Below are 23081 nucleotides of genomic sequence, written 5' to 3'. Positions count from 1 at the left end.
ATTTAAATATGTCGGTCATATAATTTCCAAATGTGATAACTGTCTGCTAAATTAAGATAACTTTTGTCCAGGATATTTTAGTGGCATACCTAAAATTAGGATGAAGTTTCGAAGTACTTAATTGGGTAACTGTTTGGCTATTTTGCATAATCTCTGAACTTTCCACATCACACATCTTTGTTTGAATTGTTTCTCTTTCTGTTTTCTCCATCCTCTGAAATGTGGAAACCAATCCCAGTACAAGCAAAGCACTTTCAGCTCCTATCAGGGTCACCACAAGGCTTCAGCTCCAATATCCTAGTATTCCCCATTCAGATTAGACCTCGATGTTTGTGTGCTATGAGAACTGACAGGCCCGATCCTGCTCTGCCTGCCCAGGGCCTGGTCACACACACTCCACTGTGCCAAAGCGTGGCTACCCCCACAGGCCTCACCTTTCAGGATTTATGTAATTTTTAATTGACACTTATATCTGACATTACAGATGTTACTGCTCGTTGTAAAGTCTACGTAGGAACAGTCGAAAACCTCTTTTCACTTAACTATTACATGAATTAATTTTACTTAACAATGACAGATTTTCCTGCTGAAACTCAAGTGGTCAAAGTCTTTTCTCTTTTTCAGCCATTCTCCATGTAACATTGTAACCCCTCCACACACGTACACACGTACAATTGTTACTAATTGCTTGAGTACACAGCAAATTCACTTGAAATGATGGGGAAAGTGTTAAGTCCTAACAGTGTTTTTACTGAGTTTACTAGTGACTTAATGTCGACACACTTCTTTCCTCTAAATTTAGCCCTAGGTATACAGGCATAAATTAACCAAATTGTTTCTAATATTATGGCATTTTATACGCATCTTTTCCTCGGAAAGCAGCACCACAAAGTTCTGTTGTTCCGCTAAGTTCCTGGCCTTATTTTATAAATTGTTAGTAAAATTTCTTTCTTTGTGGTGAAAAAAAAATATTCTATCAATTATTTAAAATGGCAATAATTTAAAAAAAAGAAAAAAGAAATACAAAAGTAAAAAGGCAATAATTTATTATAGTTGATCATAAATGTCGGGAAGCAAAGACCCAGCTGAAGCATTTTGTCACTTATCATGCTGTTTTTCTTCTAATTAGTTAATTTACATTTTACAAATTAAGGGTAAAATTCAGACAGAAGATAACATCATAGGTTTAACTGACCTATATTTGTATCTGCCAAATTTAAGTTAATTAGAAATGTAGATGCTGTTTGTTTTATCTGTCAGAAAAGCTCATATTTTTTCTTAAAAAAAAAAAAGTAGACACACTTTTTTTCCCCTCAGCATTTATCATCTAAATAATAGTCTTGCCAAGATGGCAGCCTCATAATAAACTCTTTTCAGTGGAGTGATGGGTAATGAAGCTTGCTTGTGAAGGCAGCGAAAAATGTTGTCTGGCCAAATGCATGAATATGATGGCTAGAGAATCAGTGGACTTTCTCAGTCATCAATCTTTTTAGTAGCCTCTTATACATCTGAATATTTTGATAGATGATCTAATAATTGAGTTATCTATCTTTCTAACTATCAGAGTTGCATAAAAATTATTCTCACATGCTACTGAATATTAAATATATTAGGCATCCAGTAAATTTTTCATAAAAGGGCCAAAAGGTGAAAGATTTTTTGTTATTCTACAAATACCTTTTGTTATATTGAGTGTTAAGCCCTCCGAAATATTCAACTTTTAATTCCCTCTGTGAGAAGCAGGTATGCTTAAAAAGGAGAATATACCCATTATAAGTAGGACATGTCATAGTTACTACAGCTAGTGAAAAGTAAACCCTGGTAAACATATAGATACAACTCAGTTGTGTAAAGTGGAAGACTCTTGCTGGTCTAACACAAGTGGCACATTAAATATGGCACAAGTTTTCCATACAGGAAGCACAAAAGTTATGGGTACAAAGAGAGATGATATGATTTTGACATACCCATCATTTTGAGAGGACAGCGATCCTATCGAAAGGAGAAATTTGCATATCAGCTGCCAGCCTCACATTTCACCTAGTGACTCAAAGCTTTCCACGTATTCTCTTAATGCATAAGTAGTTCCTTCCTCCCAAATGGCTTTATATTGTATTTTGTTTTGTTTTGTTTTGTTTTGTTTCATCTACCACTCTGACTATTAAAAGCTTATCAACAAGTGTGCTTCACTGGGATTGAAAAGCAGCAAGGAAAATTGACAGGAAACAGATCAGTTACAGAGTAGGATTTCTCTACCCCCCACCATTCATACTTCTTCAAGGTGACCTTGCAATAATGACTTCCCAGTAACTAACATTAAAATAGTTCTGCCCTGGAAAAGCAGGCATTTGTTTGCAGGTCTAAAGGGTTACCAATCCTGTGCATCTTGAAAGGCACTCAAATGAGCAGGGCTTTGTAAATTGGATTTCTATTAGCCAGTCCTGATGATAGCTCAGCATCAGTGGAATAAGAGGAAGTGCTATCAATGCTCCAGCTGTAAATATCTTTTTTTTTTTTTTTTATGCCACACTTATTTTTGGTCTCCTTCATGCAAAACAGTGATGAATGCTAAAATCACCAGAATTAATTGTGTTTAAGGTTTTAAATAAACCTTAAAATATGGGCAACAACTATTTTTAAATGCCTTTCAACTTAAAAGCATTTGAAATGAAAATCAGACATAATGATCAGAAACGAATATGGTAAAAATGTCTCAAACCTTGCTCGCCTCTCAGCTCCTGACGTTGCTTTCAGCTCATAGTTGTGCTGTTTTTAAAAGTTTGGGATAACAGACTTTCTTTCTCTTCATTTATGAATTGAAAAATAATAATTGAGAAGAATAATACCAATCGTGGAAATCTTTCTACAGGTTATATCTGATGAACTGTTATTACTCTCTGGTAGTTTAATCTTTTCTTGGTTTCAAGAATTTTGTTTCTATAATTTGAAGTTGGAAAAAAAAAGATATTTGTTATATTGTAAAAGCTGTAGTTGGGAATTTTAAACTTTTAGATATCTATTTAAAATTACACATTTAAAACAATTTGAAATGACTGTATTGGGGAAGTTTTAGGGTAGGCAATAGTCTTTTCTTAATTCAAGTAGCAAACATCTGTGTTCTTTCTAGTCTGTCTTTTGATTAGCATGGCCTCATCCATCACTGGTCTTTGATATGAACACCAAGAAGTCATGTCCTTTTGTTTTAAATGATAAATATGCCTTTGTCATGAATACTCATAGGCAACCCAGGATTTACATCTGAATTGTCAAAGTGTAACTGCCCAGCTCCTGTGATGAGTGACATTATTAGTGAAATAAAGAAGTTTTTAATTTGTCATGGATAGGCCTTAGATGGTGACATTATGAGACTATGTGGGTTGTGATGCTAGAAGAAGTTGTCCTTCCCCCACTATTTTTCTAAGATTTGTCATTTATCAACAAGAGGCAATCTGCCACAGGAGGTTGTCTTGTAAACATTTTTACTTTAGTGCCATTAGTCCGTCTCTTTAGGTTTTATTATTTAGGCTTGATAGCCAGTAGTTTTTATCAAAACTAACACTATTTGAAATAGCAGACTTCTGGTGGTCAAACAGCCAGTATCAAGATTTGTTCTGTCTGACTATTATTGCCAAAGACAGTATTTTTTTAAACTTTAGCTTTATTTCAAGGTCTGTGTCAATTATATTTTCTAAATAAGTCCCTTTGATATCTTTGTCCTCACAAACTCACATCTACTCAAATGTATTCTTGTATGTGAATTTTATATAAATACATTGACACATATCTACCTGCACAGTTTTATGTTAATATTCAAAACTCTCAAAACTGTCAAGTTCAACTGTTGTATTTGACTCTCCTAAGAAATTAGGACCATTAAATTAAAAATATGGTGAAGTCTTGATATTTTTAAAGTTTCATCTTGTGATAGATGTTTAGAATCTTTCATGTTGGTAATTAGTTCATTCTAATTTATGTATTTTCATACATAAATTCTAAGAAGATTTGGTATTTTAACAATTAGTAATTTCAACAGAAATTACATTACCTTTTACATGCTTTGCTTTTATAATTTCAAGACAACTATTTTAAAAGTAGGAGGAGTAAGAGAAGTTCTCCTTTCTTTCTTTTTCAACTGAATTGATTGATTGGTTGAATTATCCAAAGCAACTTATAACTTAGAATGCTGGAATTTACAGGAGAGTTAAGCTATATATTCCAGTTCGATTCAGTATCTCTCCATAAAATTTACTTTAAAAAGCTTTCATCATTATTACAGTCCCACTTAAATTGTGTTTTATTTGGGGTCATATTTCCCACCCCGTGAATGTATTAATCTTGAGTTTCTTTGTTTTGTCTCAAAACTGAAGTTGAGCAATTATTTTTTTAAAATATTTCTCGATTGCCAAAAAAACATAATTATAAAGCAAAAAAAAAAAAAAGTACTTTTTAGAAGTTAACCCTTAGTTTCCAGGGATTTTCTTTCTGTTTCTTCCTCTTTTTTTAAAAATCTATTAGTATTTCCCAGGTCATCTGATTCATGGAAAATTAAGTCTTATTCATGTTTGTTTCCCAACAGAAAACAAGTACTTTGCAACTCTAAAGCCCAACCCCTTACATTAATTGAGATTTTTGTACTGTAATGTAAGTGTCTGAGTTTTTGAGACCCTAAGGCTTTCACCCAACTTGAAGACAATGATGCCAGTGAGCTTCTGTCCAGAGTTAATCAGCTGCAGAATTTGTAAACTGCACATGTGTCAAAGTTGAAAATGTTAGCACCCTAATAGAAGCCTGAAAAGGTTAGATCTGATAAAAGCCGTCAGCAGTTAAAGAAAGTGATTTATGGGAATGTAATGACACAAAATGCCTCATTTATCACTCATATATAGATAGGTTAAGGTTCCTGTGTCATACTTTTAAAAACTTGACCACTTCAAATTGTCAAAATAGGTACTTAATTGCCCTTCATCCTTTTCATTTTGAATTTATTTCATTTGAGTTCGGTAATTTTATCTACGATCACTTTACTGTCGTTCACTTCATATGGTTCCATTTAAAGTCATTCATATTTTGAATTTTCAAAAACTGTACATCACTGATCTTTTTGAAGTTTTATTAGCTAAAGCTGTTGCAAGGAAAGGCTAAGTCAATCTTATATATGTTCATTTACATTTTTATTTAACACGAATACCATGGAGATATGTTAAAGTTTCTTTCATTTTCTCTTTTCTAACACTTGCTATTTTCATCAGCATTTTATAATCCTCTAAATTTTCTATACAACTCTCCTTAAAAAGTACAACATGAGATTTTAAAAGACAGAGCCATCAACTGGTTTACTGTCATAGTAACTCAGCTTAATATTTAAGCTTCACACAAATTAAATTTAATGAAAACCTGCCTGTCTGGTTCAATGATCTCTTTTTAAAAAGGATAAAAACAAAAGTTAAGAGACATGCCAGCTTATATTTCTTTCCCAGATTGATTATAAAACAGTTATTTTTCTATACATTCTAAGAAAAGTATTCATAAACTTAGAATTGCCAAACATTTATTTGCTTATTTAACGTCATTTAGTTTATACATAAATATCTTAACACTCTTAAATAAAAACTATGTTACAAATTGCCAGTATATCAAACTAATGTTATAAAACACAAATTTTTTAAATGATTATTACAGTTTTAGACTCTTTTGTGTGAAGAGTAGAATTGTTTAAGGGCTTCTTGGAAATTATTCAGATCATTAACTAAGAAGAAATATCTCAGGGTTTTCCCTTTCGCCCCTCTATAGCCAAAATATAAATTTGAAAATTTTGACAGGTTTCCGTTTATCAGCCAGGTATTTCACTTTCTGCAACAGAGGCATCCCAGATTTAATTTAAAAAGAAGTCAGAGCAGTTTCTTCAACAGGGCAAAAGCATGAAAATAACAGGGAAGGGAGGAACTGTCCTAAGAAAGAGAAACTTAAAAGACTTCATAACAAAATGCAGTTGATCTTGTTGCACGTTGATTCCATTAAACAGACAAGGAAAAGTACATTTCTGAGACAGTCATTGAAAGTTCAATATGGATTGGTGTGTGAATTCTAAACACCAAGAAATTACTATTAATTTTGTTAGGCATGACAGCCATCGTAGTTATGTAAGAAAAATTTTTAAGTGATACATATGAGAATATGTAGTTGTGAGGTGACATGGGGCCTGATATTTCTTTTAAAATATGTCAGCAAAAACATTAACTGAAAGAGAGAAATTTAAAAGGGGAATATAGAATCTACAAGATGGATATTTAGTGGAGGGGGAATGCTCTACTTTTTATACATTAAAATTTTTTTGTAATTAAAAGTCTAAAATGTCAGGGAGATTGTCACATTAATATTGCCTAAAATTATTGTTTTAATAAAAAAATTATAATATCCTGTATATTTCAATATTTTCTTGTTGCCAATCTTAATTTTAAAATCATAAGGTATAATCTAAAAACGTTTTTTAAAAAATCTCCAAAGTTTATCCAAAATAGTCATCTAACAATTGGCTAACATCAAATTCAATTAAATATTTTAACCCAGAAGCAAATTATTTTCTAATATACAAAAGAAATTATGCACATTTATTCAAATTATGACAGAAACCTATTAGCGTACTTCTTTGTGCTCTGAAAAGTATGTAACCTCCTAAATAGCATTACAAATTATTTTTTTTGTTCAAAAAGATTGTAAATGTATAATTTAATCCTATATTCCTAGCAAATGAATTTTAAAGCTTTTATAAGTCTTATATTTTAAGTTTTGTTTTTTATCATTGTTTATCAAAGCATTTTCTTGAGTTGCAAATATAGTTTCCCAACTTAAGAATATTGAACTAAATGTATTTCTTTTTAAATGTATCTTTGTTAAGGAAAAAAATGTGTATCTTTAAACTAAAACCTCAGTTTTTCTATTATTTTAGAAGTCTTTATTTACTTGGCCGTCTTTAGACATGTATGCAGTATTTTTATCTTTAAACAACAACAACAAAAATGTAAAGATCTCAAAATCTTACAATATACTTTGAGTTAGAGAAAATGTATTCTTAATATGAATTTATCATTTACCCTATTAATATTAAAAGATAGTTAACTGAGTGTATTATATTTTTCTATTTTTGTAGATAATTTACATATATTAAGGCAATACAAGAAGCCTAGGTTCAATTTAACCCTCCAGGGATTAATCATTTTATTTGAAGGAGTTTTGTTATTTTTTTTCAAATCCATGATTACAAAAAATTCAGATCATATGTGTTTACATTATCATAGGAGTCAAAATTGTTTCAATCTATGAATTTTAATAGTTTGCTCTTGTAACAACTCCGAGGAAATATATTAAAATGCCTTAATTACAGGGCAAGAAAAAGAGAAAGCATAGTCTTTTAGCATATGATCTTTCAATTGTTCACCAAAGGATAAAGAAAGCATTCAAGCGTGGTTTCAAGAACTGTCAGCAATGAGAAAATGCAATGTACTTTATAGAGCCTTAAAGACCTTCGTGGGAAGTAGGTTTAATTAAAAAGTAAAATAGACTTTTCATTTTAAAGAAATCTGAAAAATGTTATAAAATTTCATAATGTTAGTATATTAACATTATCTTCTTATTCCAGATGAGAAAAACTCATTTATGAAGCTAATATATTTGAATCACCCAATGGTGGATCTTATAAATATTTTTCTTTAGGTTTGATTTAAGAGTGAGAATTCTAATGCATTGAAGTATATAACAGGTTTAAAAGGTCTCTGTCTGATTCATATATGTTGATTCGATTTCACCCTTACGTTAGGAACATCTAGTAGTCTTTCTGCTACTAACAGAAGTTCTTTTACCAACATTAAAGTTCAAAATAATCAGAAGAAATGATTTTGCACTATTTGTTTCAATTAACATATTCATATATATATTATTTCCTTTTAGCACAACACTAATTCTCTGTAGTCATGTGTAATAATTTCAGGGGCAGTTTGTTCCTTTCCTTTAACTTTAACTTTCATACAAAAAAAAAAAAAAAAAGCTCATTTATTTTCCGTTGAGTTCAGTCAAAAAAACTAATTAATAGAATGTCTCCAAGTTGCATTCAACTATAGAAGGTTTAACCTGACTCTGTGATAAGTAGCTGTTTACAAATAACTCCAGCCTGTTCTAGAGCTTAGTTTTGCTTCAGCCTGCTCTGCCTCTGTCAGGGTTTTGAGAGCTAGTCCGCTCACACCAAGCACTCGGGCATGAGTAGTATTTATGGGCTACTTCCAAGCACCAAATGTATTCATGTTTAAATGGTCTTCATTTGAGGACACCTCATTCAAAGACAAATCAATCTCAGAAAAGTTGTGTTTTTAAGTAATTATTCTTTCACAGAGAAATTGTTTCTAGACCAGTGTTGGTATTTTTTCGATCAATGTATTCACTGTTCAACACTAAAAATATATATATGTTAATTTTGCAGTGTATTTAAAGACCTTATTAAAATCTCTAGTGCTTAGACTTCTTAAAAGGACACTATGGAACAGTAGATGCGTAGCACAGGAACTGGTTTCCAGTTTAGCTCACGCAGAGATGTAGCAGCTAAAAATGTCCACTCTGTTTCCATTAACTTGAGTTTCTCAATTTAATTTTTTATTCTACAAAAGATACCACAAACTACTTTGCTCTTAAATAGTTATGCAGCAGATTGAATAGTACTTGAAGATTTGTTATATTTCGACTATAGGAAAAATAATGTGTCTGCATAATAATGAGTATATGATTTGCATGTGTGTTGTATAATTCACAATATACATATGCATTCATCATGTTATTCTTTGCAATATGATGAATTATGTCAGTTTATTGCATATGTCTGCATGTACCTCATCTCTTAATTAAAGCATTAATCACTAAAATTACCAAAGATACGTAGTTTTACTGTACTTTTAAAATTTAACGTTGATCTTTGCATAGTAATACACTTATTATTTCTAATTGGTAGACTATACGAAGACATTTTAAGTAAGGATTTCCATGTTATGACTCTATCATATCAATTATTTTAAATATGCTTATCTTTCTACTTACAACACACTTTTTAACCATTTTAAATCATTTTTATTTCAAATTCATTTCCTAAATCACTAAAATTACCAGACATGCATATGTGCATATATATGCATATTACATAACCAACTTTAAAATTTAAAAGACTATATATAGTCTGTACTCTTAAGTTAATCTTTCAGTCATATATGTTATTTCTAATAGGTAGTCAGTGATACAACATATTAAGATTCCATGTTAAGTTCTTAGCATATCAATTTAAAATATGTTATTTTAATATAAATTTGCCACACCCTTTAACAATTGTGTTGTTTAATAATTCCTTCATTTGAGATTGATTATACTTGATGTTAATTTCCTAGTACCTAATATTTGTTCATTTATAAGTAATGAATACTTGCTCATCGTGTGATTTAATCCTTTAGAAATTTATATTTTCAAAACAATAAAAAATTATGAGCTTTGAGGAAATATTTGGGGGGAAAAAGTACCACCTGGTCACGGAATTTAGTTGTTAAAATTTTGGTGTTACAAAGGTGGCACATGTTGCAACATCCCTGCTCGTTAGTCCATTTAACTTATTTTAGAGAAGAAATTTATTCATTCACCCCTAAACTATTTCTATAACATGCACCACTGTATTTCTTCTCAGCCCAAGACTTTGCTTCATGCTGCTCTGAGAAGCCTCCTATACATGACTTCTTTAAGCCACCCTTATTTCTCTCTGTTTTTGCTATTCTCTCTCCTTGTGTCAGATGAAGATGGTTCCCTATCACATTTCTAACTTTCCTCAGTTTTCCCTGGAATTGCAGGTTTACTCATGCTTTGAAAGTTATGCTTGGCTTATGTTTATTTCTTCCCTCCCTCTGTCACCTGTTATCTTGATATTTATTCGTACTGGCAGCCTCTACTTCCCCACCCACTTAATGCTGAAGAACGTGATGTTCTCTCATGCTTTGTTTCAAAGCCATTTAGGCATGTATTTATGATATGCTGCTTCAATACAGAGTCGGTCATCCTCCTGCATCCTATTCACTTGCCTCAACATTCTCATTCCTGATTGACAGGCTAAGGAACCTTAAGCCTACTCACCTAGACCTGCCACTGAGCCCATGCCTGGGATGTTGAACTCTTTCGCCTAGGAAAGCACTGGTCTCCTACACATTGTGCCTTCCTTGTTTTGTCTTTTTTTCCTACACACTGACACTAGGTCCCTCTTCCGAGAGCATGGCTCCAGAGTCCCTCTGTGTGTTGCTTAATCTTGATCTCACTCTGTTCTGTGACCTGGGAATCTGACGCACATAGGCCACACCAGTAGAGTCCTTTGCCCTCTGGCTTCCTGTTGGGTTCAGTCAGTGGGAGGCACTGGCAGGAGAACAGAGGGTGCAAAGGAAGTGCCAACAAGGTATTCGTTCCCCCAACTGCTTCCCTTTCAGGTCCTTTCACATTGACTGCATGTGTTTGCTAACTCAGTCCTGTCGGGTGCTTTTCTCCATTCAGGTACTCTCTCAGCTTTAGTTCTCCTCTCCCTTCTCTCTCCCATTCAAGCCAATGGGCAGTAAGGGCACCCTGATGTTGACAGCCTAGAAGCATTACGCATCGTACCACTTTAGAATCTTCAGTGGTTGTCCATCACCTGCAGATGGAAGTCAGGCTCCTCAGCCTGAAGTACATTTAAGGCCTTCCCACAGTCTGACGACCCCTGTGAGATGTTACTCCATATACCTCTCTAATTCTAGCCTTTGTCGTGTCTTTGTTTGTTCCAATGCCTGGATTGTCCCAGTTTTTGCCCGTTTTATCTGACCTACCCTTCTTCTAAATTATTCAAATGAAGTGATTTATCTAGAGCCTAGACTGAAGCCAACAAGTATTACATTTGAGGCTTAAGTTTATTAGGAGCATTGGGAAATTATTGCAGTAGCCTCTGTGTTGCCAGAGTGTGCCACCTACATGTGAAAATCACAGAGCTAGAGCAGGAGGCTTCATTTTGTGTGCCATTGCTCTGGCAGGGACCACCTCGAGGAATAGTACCTCGAGAATTAGGAAGCTTCTGTGGACAAATGTCTTCTAACTTCGTTTTCTCCATGTCTCTCGTGTTCCACCCCATCGTAGTCTGGGTCAGTTAGTTACAATACAACTAGTTACTATCCAAATAATGACTTTCCACCCCTATTAGAAAGTTATGGAGTCAGACTACTATACAGGCCATTTGGACAACCTCAAGCTGCTTATAAGTCAGGTGACAATTGCTGAATCAGTCTGTTTTATCCAGGAATTTAAGGTCACTTAACCCAAATAGAAAACTGTATGCAGGGAACTGCCTAGGGCTACTTTGTTTAGAAAAGAGTTAAGGGTGGGGTATGGGAGGCACTTAGAGTGTCCTGGATTTATCCATAAATTTATACTTATTAATAAAGATAACAATGTAGTTTGAAACTACGTTGGTGACCAAAATCACCATGTCAGTAAACTTAGTGGTTGGTTCTCAACATTTACTCTTTCTTGACCTGTTAGCAACACTCAACACAGCTTATAGATGGCTCTCTGAAATGTTATCTTATTTGATTTCTAAGGTACCATACCCTCTTGTTTTCTCTCAACCTTAGTAGCCATTCTCTCTCAATCTCCTTCCTGGTTCCTCCTCTTCTAACTGTTCTCTTAATGTTGGAGTGTCCCAGGGCTCGGTGTTTGCTTCTTTTCTATATCTGTATTCCATAGCATCCAGATCATCAAATATAAATCAGATCATATTAATGCTTCGCTAAAGATTTTGCAGCTGTTCCCTTACTGACCCAGGGTAAGAACCAAAGTCCTTACGTTGGCCTTCACAGCCACACACAGTTCTCTCCAGTCGTCACTCTGACCTCCTCCTGCCCCATTCCTCACTCACTCTGCACCAGCCACTCTGGCCTCTCTGCTGTTTCTTAAACTTACCATTTTGGTACATTTTGCCTCAGGCCCTTTGCACCAAATGCTCCCTTTGTATGAAATACTTTCTGTACATGGTTCAGTATTAAAAGTCAGATACCATGTCGCCTCCTCAGACACCCTAACCTTCCCCAACAACCTGCATCTTCCTTCCTTGCTTTGTGTTCCTATATAGTCCTTTTCATTTTCTCACATGGTCCATATTGCCCCTTACTCTATTTGCCCCACTGGAATTAAAGTTCCACAAGGGCAAGGATTTTTGTCTTTTTGTTTACTGCTATATTCCCAAGACTAGAACAGTGCCTTATATATACTAAGTTCTTAATAAATATTTGTTGAATAAATGAATGGTTTTATTTTGAATAAGCATAATGTATTGTTTAAAAGTAAATATCACATGCCAATATTAATGGCCCAAATTGCTCATTATTATCACTCTGTGTTCCCAAAGTCCCTGACACTTAGAAGGAATGTTAAAATCTAATATATATGCAACAAAAATAAATGATCATCAGTCTTTCAGTTTTTCAGTTTGAAGAAAACAAAACAGGCCATCTCCTCCCTCCCTTGCTTTTGTTTTCCCAGGAAGCCCATTGCAAATTCTAAGAGAAATAATACCAACTTAAAGAAAAATAATCATTAGTATTATTTCATGTACTATTAGTAGGTTTAGAGACGATATCAAAATCAATTTGTTAAACGTTTTATGAGAAAAGCACACAGTTTCTTCAAAATTAACTATGCAGATATTCCAAATGTTAGCAAATTAAAAGTAAAGCTGAAGATGGCATCTTGGAGCCAGTTGGAAATAACTATGCATCCCCTATTTCCATGTTAATTATGGAGAATTATATAAAACTATTTTATTGAATTTAAAAGATTCATAGTGTTGGCCATCTCTGCACATATCACAGCCAACAAAAATTGAGAAGTTAATATTCTAAATAAACTGTCATTCAAAGTCTTATTCTTTTTTAAATTCTTTTTGAATATTCATCTAAAATGCTATATTTATGGACGTGGTTCCATAGTGTAGCGGTTAGCATGTCTGCTTTACACACAGAAGGTCCTGAGTTCGCGCCCCAGCAGAGCCATGGTCCATGGTCTATAGCCATGCCACCCTGAACAAGCCCGGTGTCTGATCTCAGAAGCTAAGCAGGGTTGGGCCTGGTTAGTACTTGGATGGCATAAATAATAATAAAATAATAAATAAATAAATAATAAAATAATAAAATAAAATGCCAAATTTACTACACAAATCGACATTACTTAGCAAAAATGATTTTATTTTGTATGGGAAAAGGGCTCGCTTGGGTCAGAATTTCACTGAATACTATTTGCTGAAAATATTCCCCAAAACAAAGATTGGGTGGTCAGATGATTCTAGAAAATGTTGACTACGACATTAAAATTTCAAAGATTCCGAGAAGTTCTGTAGCAAGGAGACATGTTTATCATTGTTTAAGCCTACATTTCTTAAACCTACTTGCCCAGCAATCACTTTTTGCATCTAATACCTGATGTCATCTTTGGAATACCCTCTTGGGAACTCTTGTATGGACTGTTGACAGATAGCTGATAATCAAATTAATGGTCAGCTGTGAATGAGGTGGAGTTAGAGGGAAAGAGGGTGAGATACCATTTCTGCGCTGTCTACAAGGAAACCAGTAATACATTCATATGGGTGCCCTAACTAACCATACTTCTTATCATTGAAAAGCCCAGATGGCCTCTCCTTATACCAGAGATTGCAAAGTGAAATGCCTACAAGGGTCAGGCAGGCAACTTAAAGGATGGGAACTGTGGTGACCCTGAGAGCAAGTAGGCTTTGACATGGAACAGTCACCACTTAGTCTCACCCTGTCGGGGCCATGTAGATATAGTGAGCCCACTATAGCCAGATCTTTCAGTTCTTCAAACAATATTGAAAATCCAGATTTTTATGTTTAGTATCCTACATTTTAAGTGCTGTTAACTAATTCCATTAAAAACAAAAAACACTGGAGGCCCAACAAAATGTATCCCAAGACCACTCCAGTGTACAACCTCCACGTTGAGAGGAATTGGTACAGCAGCCTAAAAAGGAGAGGAGTAGCCTCGCATGCACTCCTCTGCTACATACATGAGACCCTTGTAGAAACAAAGTAATTTCACCTTCAGTATTTTCAAAACTAAAATATTTCCAACTATATCTAAATCCGTTAAGTCTGAAAAAACCTTAAAGTTTACTTTATTGTCTCATTCATCAAATGATTTTTTAATATTTGTAAAGCATGTTTTGAGTTTACAAAGTGCCAACACTGAAAAATAAGATGATACTCTCTAGGCGTATTGATGTGCTAGGGCTGTCTCAACAAACTGCCACAGACCGGGTGGCTTCAGCAACAGGTTTATTTTTTCACAATTCTGGAGGCTGGGAGTCTTGAGATCAAGCTATCGGCAGGGTCACTTCCATCTGAGGGCCATGAGGAAAGGATTTGTTCAAGGACTTTCTCTTTGGCATATAGATGGCTGTCTTCTCCCTATGTTCAAGTCATCCTTTCTCTGTACATATCTCCTCATCTTATAAGGGTACCAGTTATATTGTATTAGAGCCCACTCTAGTGACCTCATTTTCGCCTACCTGCCTCTGTAAAGATCCTGTCTCCAAGCAGGGTCACATTCTGAGGATTAGGATTTGAACATATGAAGTTTTATGGAGGCTACAATTCAGCCCACAGCACTAGGAAATAATTTTTTGGAAAAAAAATAAAGATTCTCAGTTGTGTTGTTTTGGTTTCGTTTTTTTGTTTGTTTGTTTGTTTGTTTTGAATATCTCAAAATTAAATATACAGATTTTAACCACAAAATTTTACACTTAAGCCAGGACTAGTCTCTTTTTTAATGAATTGAGAGGAGGAGAATAAATGAAACCCCACCTCACTCACATCCCACCATCAACTTGATTATCAGCTATCTGTCAATAGTCCATACAAGAGTTCTCAAGAGGGTATTCTAAAGATGACACCAGGTATGAGAGGCAAAAAGAGTGTCCAAAGTTTTCTAGAACTTACCCAGGTACCAACAGAAAATGGCTTGTGTACATGAGCTACTAGGAAAGGAGAGGTTGAAACTGTAGATCCGTTTTTTTTTTGGAGCACCATCAAGAACCCAACTACATAAGACAAGTTTAAACATATATGTAATAAACATGTAGAATACATATAAAATTCTGTATGAGCTGAATAATATCCAAAATGAGATACAATAGCTTATTGTTAATATCAAGACATGTTCTAATGCATAAATATTCTTGGGATCTCTAAGCTTATGTAAAGTAATTCATTTTTTATGTTTGTGTTATTTTCTCATTTTAGTGTTCTTTAATATTGAGGGAAACAAAAAAAAAATCAGTATATTTTTATATTTTAATGACCAACAAAGAAAGAAGATAAAAATAAAACAATCTTGAATTTAACATTGATTACATAAACTTTTTCAAATCAGCTTCAAATTCAGATTTCTTTTTTGAGCTGCTTGCTCACAATTTTTTCACACCTTCATAGATTTTTGAGACCGCAGTGTGCTTGAATTGAGACCTCTCTCTTCCTATTATTTACCTCTGTGGGATAAGTATTTCCAAATGCAGACTAATTGCCTTTCAAAACTGCAGCAGATTGCTGAAATTCACTTATTTACATCTTTATTTATTCATTTAACACACAGTGTGCTAGATTCTCAAGTAGGAAGTAAAGATCAAAGGTAAGCATGGTCCTTAACCTCAGGGAGCTCACAATCTGGTAAAATGAACAAAAATTTAAAACAAGAAATTTGTGTGTTAAATGGAGTAGAGATTGTCACGATGGGAACAATCACTCAAACAAGAGTGAGTGGGAAAGGCCCATGAGTTGGATCCTAAGAAATACACAAAAATTTTTTAGGAAACTGGTTAAAAGACCAAGTTCTGTGTTGCAAAGGTGCAGAAGCATGAAAATATATGGTGTATCTAGGGAATTTTAAGTATATACTTTGGCATTTATGAAATGGAGGAGTTGAGACTGGAGAAATAGGAGCTAGGTTGTGAAGAGAATTTGGAGAAATCATGCACTCATTTGGGGAGTGATAATGGGGTATCGATTGGAAAGAAAAAACACCGAGAGTTAGGCTATCACTGCAAATTCATTTAAGACATAATATCTGGTAAAGTGATGTCTTTAAGAAGAGTAGCCAACCAGGCAACCTGACTCTGCCACTTACTAGCTGTGAAACCTTGGGCCAGTCCCTGCCCTGAGCCTTAGTTTCCTCATCTCAAAAATGGGGATAATGATAGAATCTATTTTATAGAAATACTGTGAGAATTAAATGGGTTCATATGTTTGAAGTGTTTTAAACCATACCTAGTGCATAGTTAATAACTCAATTTATGTTAACAAGTATTATTATTAATTGTTAAACAGTAATGACTAAACAATAGGACGAAGACAGGGGATAGATGATAAATTCGAAGAAAATGAAAACAGGAGAATTCAGCAACGATCTTGATATGCTTGTAGAGGAGGGTGCTTATGTAACCTGCTACCTGGACTAAACGCCTAAAGTTATTCTGTCTCCATTAGTGGATGCTGCTGTCAGGATTCCTGTCACTTCTGATGTTTGAGACCTGGTCATGGGGTGAGCATTACATGCACTCTCAGTGTCCCAAGGCATAAGAGAAACCACGAGGCAGTACATAAACTTATTGCCATAAATATTTTGTTTTTCATTCTAAAGAAATCTCCTCTACTTTGAATTTTTAAAAAGTCTACAGATTTTGGTTTCCTCTCTTACTTCTCTGAGTTTACTGGGCCTTCACGAAATCCATCACCAGATGATTAACAGTAGGAACTTTGCAACCTTTTTTCTATCCTTCCATTTAATGGGGAAAAATAAAAATCGTGGTCTTTGTCATCCTAATCTAATACTTGTAAAAAAGGAATTCCACAGCTAGGGATCTAACAACGAAGGCCCACTTTCTCTGCAGGCTTTCAGAGCAACGTCTGCTTCAGTGCAGACAGCAGCTGGCTGCCGAGTACCTCTCCCAAACTCGGTGGTCCACACCCACAGGACTGCTGGGTATCTTGGTTTTTCCACAGGGGAGCAAATGTCAGCCAGCCACGCTACCATTCTTTCCATATTTGGTTAGGAAGCCAGAAGGTTATTGGGTCTGATTATCTCTCTCTAACTGCATCTGGAGGTCTAGGTCTCCCTCAGGGTGGGCCAGCATGGTCTGGTTGAGTAAGATCCCTACTTCCTTGTTGTGTCTAATGTGCCAAATTAATGTAAGCTCCTCAAAGACAAGGGTTATATCTTCACTCATTCAACAGAGACACATTGAGCGCCTACCGTGTTCACCATTCTGGGTACCAGGAGTGCAGCAGTAATAAGACGCACGTGGGCCCTCTCTTTAGGGAGCTTATATTATGATGGGAAAGAAAGAAAATATGCCAGTAAGTGAACACATTGTTTTCAAATCATGATAAAGTGATGGGGAAATGTCTTTTTGACCAGCTGAGGTAAAATACATCTCAATAAATGAATTTCATTCTACCAGTTTGAATTAAATTCTTCTGCACTTCAAACTCATACTATAACTTTGAAAATGGCCTTCAAGTATACTGCCATTTTGTGCACAACTCTATTTAGCCTGTGTGTAATTTGAGACATTGAATATTTAGGCCATAGAAGCTGTCTGTGATGTGAAGTTTTTCTGGGATATGGCTATTGACCTGAACGCTACAGTGTCTAGCTTCTTACAACCCCAAAGCAACTGAGCATCTATAATATCATTTCCTACTCCTTTAGTATACATCAATAAGCCAGTAAGCAGAAAGGATTGATAAGTGGTTGTATTCTTATTGTCTGCATACTTCAGAGTATATGTATGACCAGAATGTGATAAATGGATCTTAATGACAACCCAGCCAGACGTACATAATAATTTGAATACTTGAGTTTTCTTATGCATTATAATAAAACTAAAGGGAAAAAATTTGCAATTTCCCCAGCATTTGTAAAAGTGTGATTCACTTTTACCACTAAAATATTCACATTAAGTTAAATACTTCATTTGTTATCAGCGCAGGGCTAGGGCCCTATGAAAGATAAGTAAATTTGTCATTGCTTTCCATTGAGCATCCACTTTGTGATTAACTATCGACTTATAAAGACATGATGCTGGCCTATCAACTTATTGTACCTCCTTTTAAATTTATTTAACAAGTTGTTCAACTTTGGTCTGAATGATCCAATTCTGATCTCACTGTCTGTCATTATTAATCATTAATTTCTAAAAGTATTCACGGTCCATTGGCGAGAACTCTAAACTCCACGAAGTCTCTGGAACTTTCAAAACAACTGTTATCCAGTTTCCTTTCTTATCTATGTTATTATTCTATTATTGATACATATTATATACATATATCAACATTTTTCATAAATATATTGTTTTCACATTCTTAGTATGTGCTAGGTATAGAATTGATTCATATCAGTTAAATGTATTCACTTTATTTTTTATTTTTTTAAAAAATGTATTCACTTTAAAATATAACTTATTAAAATTTTTTCAAATCACAGGACACAGAAATGTATACAAACATCCTATTCATAATTATGCCATAGTTGGGCATTTACATTCTTAAGTAGATTTTTTAAGTTAATTTTTAGCCTTTGAAATAAATGAATCCCTGGTATTCTTGTACTTGCTACTATTTTAAGCATTAAAGATTGCTTGCTCTCTCCTCTGTGTTATGAAATTTGCTTTCTAAATAAAAAGCATCATTTTTAGAAAAATTTTATTTTCAAAATAGAAATTGAGAAAAGTTATGATTATACTGGGTAATAATTTTTTGTTGTTTTATAATAGAATTTTCTCTGAAATAGTTAAAAATCTACTTATGGATTTCTATCTACTATCCCCTCTCTAACCCAAGTCACTCCACTAGACAGATAGAAATAGAGATTATGATCTTCACAAATCAAAAAGGTGCTTAAAGATCAAGATCATGTATTTTGAAGTACACCTAAATATTTGAAAATTAAAATAAGAAGCATGAGACTTGCCTATCACACAGTCACCTCTACCAGACGTTTCTAAATCGATCCTTAGCCTTCTATTCATTTTATTCCATCACTCACATAATCACTGAGCAGAATTTACTAAGAGCCAGCCATGAACCAGGCACTCTGCTAGGCCTGTGAAGACAGAGATTCCCCCAAATACAATTTCTGTTCTCAATGAGCTGAGTCTAATGGGGGATGCAGACCAGTAAACCAGCAGTTATGGCAAATAAACCAATAATTACAACATGAAAAATACTGGGATTGAGATGTGCCTAGAGTACATAGAGTAGAAGTTCAGAAGGCTAATTCAGAGTGGAGGGACAGATAGGTGTATGGGGAAGAGTTTTTTGAGCAGAAGAAATAGCATGTGCAGAGTCACAGAAGCTGGAAGGAGTGGATGCTGCCAACCATTTTTAACTTGATAAAAGCATAGAGAATAGGAACCAGATTAAGAAAAGCCTTGTATGATGCCATAGACTTCAGACATTATCTCTGGGGCAATGTAGATTGGGTTTTTTTTAAAGCAAGTTGCTGACACAATTAAATTTGCTATTTAGAAACGTTGTTAAGCCACATTGTGGAAAACCACATAGAGGTATTTGGTTTGCTGGCCAGGGGCGGGGTTGTGTGTGGGGGTGGGGGGAGGTGTCTGTTTGTGTGTGTGTGTACTTATGTGTTTTGGGGTGTGGAAAGACTGGGGAATGGAAACCAAGTGGGAGATTATTGCTGAAGTTCCAATGTGAAATTGAAAAGGAACAGAAGGAGTTCAGTGGAGATAGAAAAAAGGAAATATGTGGATACTCTATTCCTCTCTATTCAATTTGGGTTGGAAAGTAGGGTATTTATAAGAGGAGTAGTTAAACTCAGAATATTGAGTAGCATTTAAACCGTTTGTGCTTTTTAGTGTCCAATTTATGTGCCCTGAGATTTGAATGAAGGGTTTCTAATTCCTGGTGTCCTGTGTTCTTTCCCTTAATGATTCATCTATACCAAATAGAAAGACAAAAATAAAATTATCTGTTACCTGCATCTCACATATGTATATGCATATAGTATATAAATATACATGTATACATACACACACATATATATATATTCTTATACACTTTGTGAGTAAAGGAAAGCAGGGGACTGCTAAAAGTTGGACATTTTCTACCAGAAATTTTTAGATTTATTTTTAAATAACAAAAACATTTTAAATTGTTGGCTGCTTCCTAGCAGTTGGTGCATTTTTTAAAAAATGTTTCAACCAGCATGTATTTCCTCACCTTAAACAATGAGTGGCAATGTTTAGAAAATATTTGTTATATTATCTCTCTAAATAAAAGTTATGGTTCTCATAACACTTGTGACAAACATTTCTGGATGAGAAAATAGTTTGCCTTGCAGGTCACTCCTAAATCAATTTATTTTTAAAGCATTTATGTGTAGTTACAAGAGTTCACAAAAAAAGAGGCAGCTGTTGCATAGCTTCAGTGAGCCCAGGGTTTTTATTCACTCCATGCCCTTTTTTGTAAGTGAACTTTTCTCAAAGTCATGTTTTTCCTCTTACTTTCATTCATAAAGGTTGGTGTGTCTATTTCTTTGAAACACTTTATAATAAACTCAATCACTAGAATTAAGCAGGAGAATTAAAAAAAAATTACATAGTTATGGACTTTTTATAGGCAGCCAAGACCTCCCAGAAATATAACCTCACTTTTAGAGTGAGGAAACTGAGGCCCAATGAGATTGCCACTCAGCATCAAATTCCATAATCTGTGAGTCAGGAAAACATTTAAAAATGGAAAGGAATAGAGTTAACATTTATGGTTGGAACCATTTTAATTTTACAAGTGTTTAGTGTTATAACACTGCTGTCAATCACCTTGACATAGAGAACTCTTTAAATACAAAAACATTTTTTCTTAATAATTAGTACCATCCAATAATATTATTAGACCCCAATTCTAACCACATGCTGACCGAATACAGGACCTGAGGATGTTTCATGCTGAGTCTTGTTACCCTGCTGCCATGTAGTACCATGCTGTGCATTAAAATCAGCTAACGATGATGTAAAAAATTTAAACAGGGAGGGATAGTCTAGAATTATTTGCATCATTAGTTACAAACCAGGAAGCAGTATAGATGAATAAAAAGGACACAGGTTTGGAGGAAGAAAGGGCTAAATTTGATTTCTGTCTGTCAATTCACCATCAATGTGGCCATGGGCAAATTGCTTGATCTTTTTTTACTCATCTATAAAAGGAGCACAATTTAGATTCTTATGAGGATTTAACGATATTAAGAATATATAGGTCTACAGCCATGCCACTCTGAACATGCCCGATCCCGTCTGATCTCAGAAGCTAAGCAGAGTTGGGGCTTGGTTAGTACTTAGATGGGAGACCACCTAGGAAGACCAGGTGCTGTAGGCGTAAAAAAAAAAAAAAGAATATATAGTGCCTGGCCCAAAATTCACGTTTGATAAAAGGTATCTAGAAGTACAGCATAGTGGGGCTACCCTTAAGAAAACCAGTGCATGTGAAGTTGAGGAAAGCAGATACTGCAGTGAAATGTTTTTGCAGTCATTGCTGGGTCTTAGTTTGTGAGTTTGTTACAGTACTCTGCTGTGGCGCCAGTGCTGCAGTCAAATATCTCCCTCTGTTCAGTGTGAGGCTGCTAAGAATCTGAACACTTCCTGGAGGACAGAGCCAATGCACTAATAAAATGCCCAAGACCTTGCCTAAGACCCCAAACAAAGTTTATCTCCAGCAGGGGCCTTTTTTTTTCTGTTTTCTTTTTACTTTTATTTTTTTTCCTCTTCCAACAGCTACTTTCCTGTTTTTAGAGTCATGTCGTGAATTGGGGGTTAGTAATTTCACTTTTACAAGATCTCAGATACTTAAAAATAAGCAGTGTTTTTTTGTTTTTTGGTTTTTTTTTTTTTACGTTTTAGATTTAACTACAAAAAAAATCCAGCAACAATAAACTTGGGGGTACATTAACCATTTGGGATTATTTCAAAGTAAAGGGGCATTTACTGGATCCATCTGACCTCTGATTTGAGGATCAGTTTTTTGAAAACGCCACCAACCACAGACTTGTAACATTTGCAAAAACTGCCGACAGACCCAAATATGTTAAAGGTTGTAATCTCTTGAAAGGAGTTGGTTGATTTTCCTGTTGCCCCTCTTCTCAACTTTAACCTCCAACCTTCTCCAGCATGTATCACTACAAATAAAACTGCTGAGGTTTGACAAGAGGATATAAAGTCACTAGGCCATCGCACGGGAATGGCCACATGATTTTCTTCAACCTGAAATGAACGCTCTGTAATTTGGGCTTTTCAATAGGAAGTCGTAAACACTCACTCATATCGCTTTAGTTTTAATAATTACTGTTTAAAAAAACAGTAATATACATATTAAATGATGTTTGACAACTGGAATTTAGTGGTTTGGTTATCGGTTGTCTTTGGCCATTAACTTGGATTTCTGTTCTTAATTTTAATGTATACCATTTCAAGCAAGCAGCATATGATACTGATATAAACATGGCGTTTGTATACAGCATTATAAATGAATTTTTAGTTCGTGATTAAGACAAACCAGATGACAAAAAGCAAACAATGTGTTTGTATTGCTCTACTGACTTAAAAACAATCCCCTGCTCTGGATTCACCTGCAGTGCCTTTCTCCTTTTAGGGAACTGGGGACATGTGGCTCATGTAGCACTTAAGCTCTCCAGGGTTTCTGAAGTTTCAGTTACTTACATAGATTCTCAAATAATTCAGCTGTCTTTGGAAATTATTCATTCTATACTAGATGAATGCTATCTTACGAAGTCTCTGGCACCATTCAGTCTGAACTCAGTCCTCTCTTAACTAGTATCTGAACATAAGGAGTGGGGAAGCTATTGCATCAATACTTGAATAGTGATTATTGTTTTCTCTTGTTTTTTTTTTTTTTAAAGTAAATCTGCGTGTTTTGTTAGGTCCAGCTTAATAGCTCTCAAACAACCCTAGTATGTAT

General features: G+C 34.7%; 1 protein-coding gene and 1 pseudogene across 4 annotated transcripts in view; both read left to right on the top strand.

The window, feature by feature from the left end:
* Positions 1-23081, top strand: part of CDIN1 (CDAN1 interacting nuclease 1) — a 202128-nt gene that overhangs the window by 123915 nt on the left and 55132 nt on the right. The window lies entirely within an intron of this gene.
* Positions 21366-21485, top strand: LOC120587255 (uncharacterized; annotated as a pseudogene).

This window comes from Pteropus medius, unplaced genomic scaffold (assembly GCF_902729225.1).
Source record: "Pteropus medius unplaced genomic scaffold, Ma_sr-lr_union100, whole genome shotgun sequence".
NCBI classification, from domain to species: Eukaryota; Metazoa; Chordata; class Mammalia; order Chiroptera; family Pteropodidae; genus Pteropus; species Pteropus medius.
This window is presented reverse-complemented; position numbering and strand designations above follow the sequence as displayed.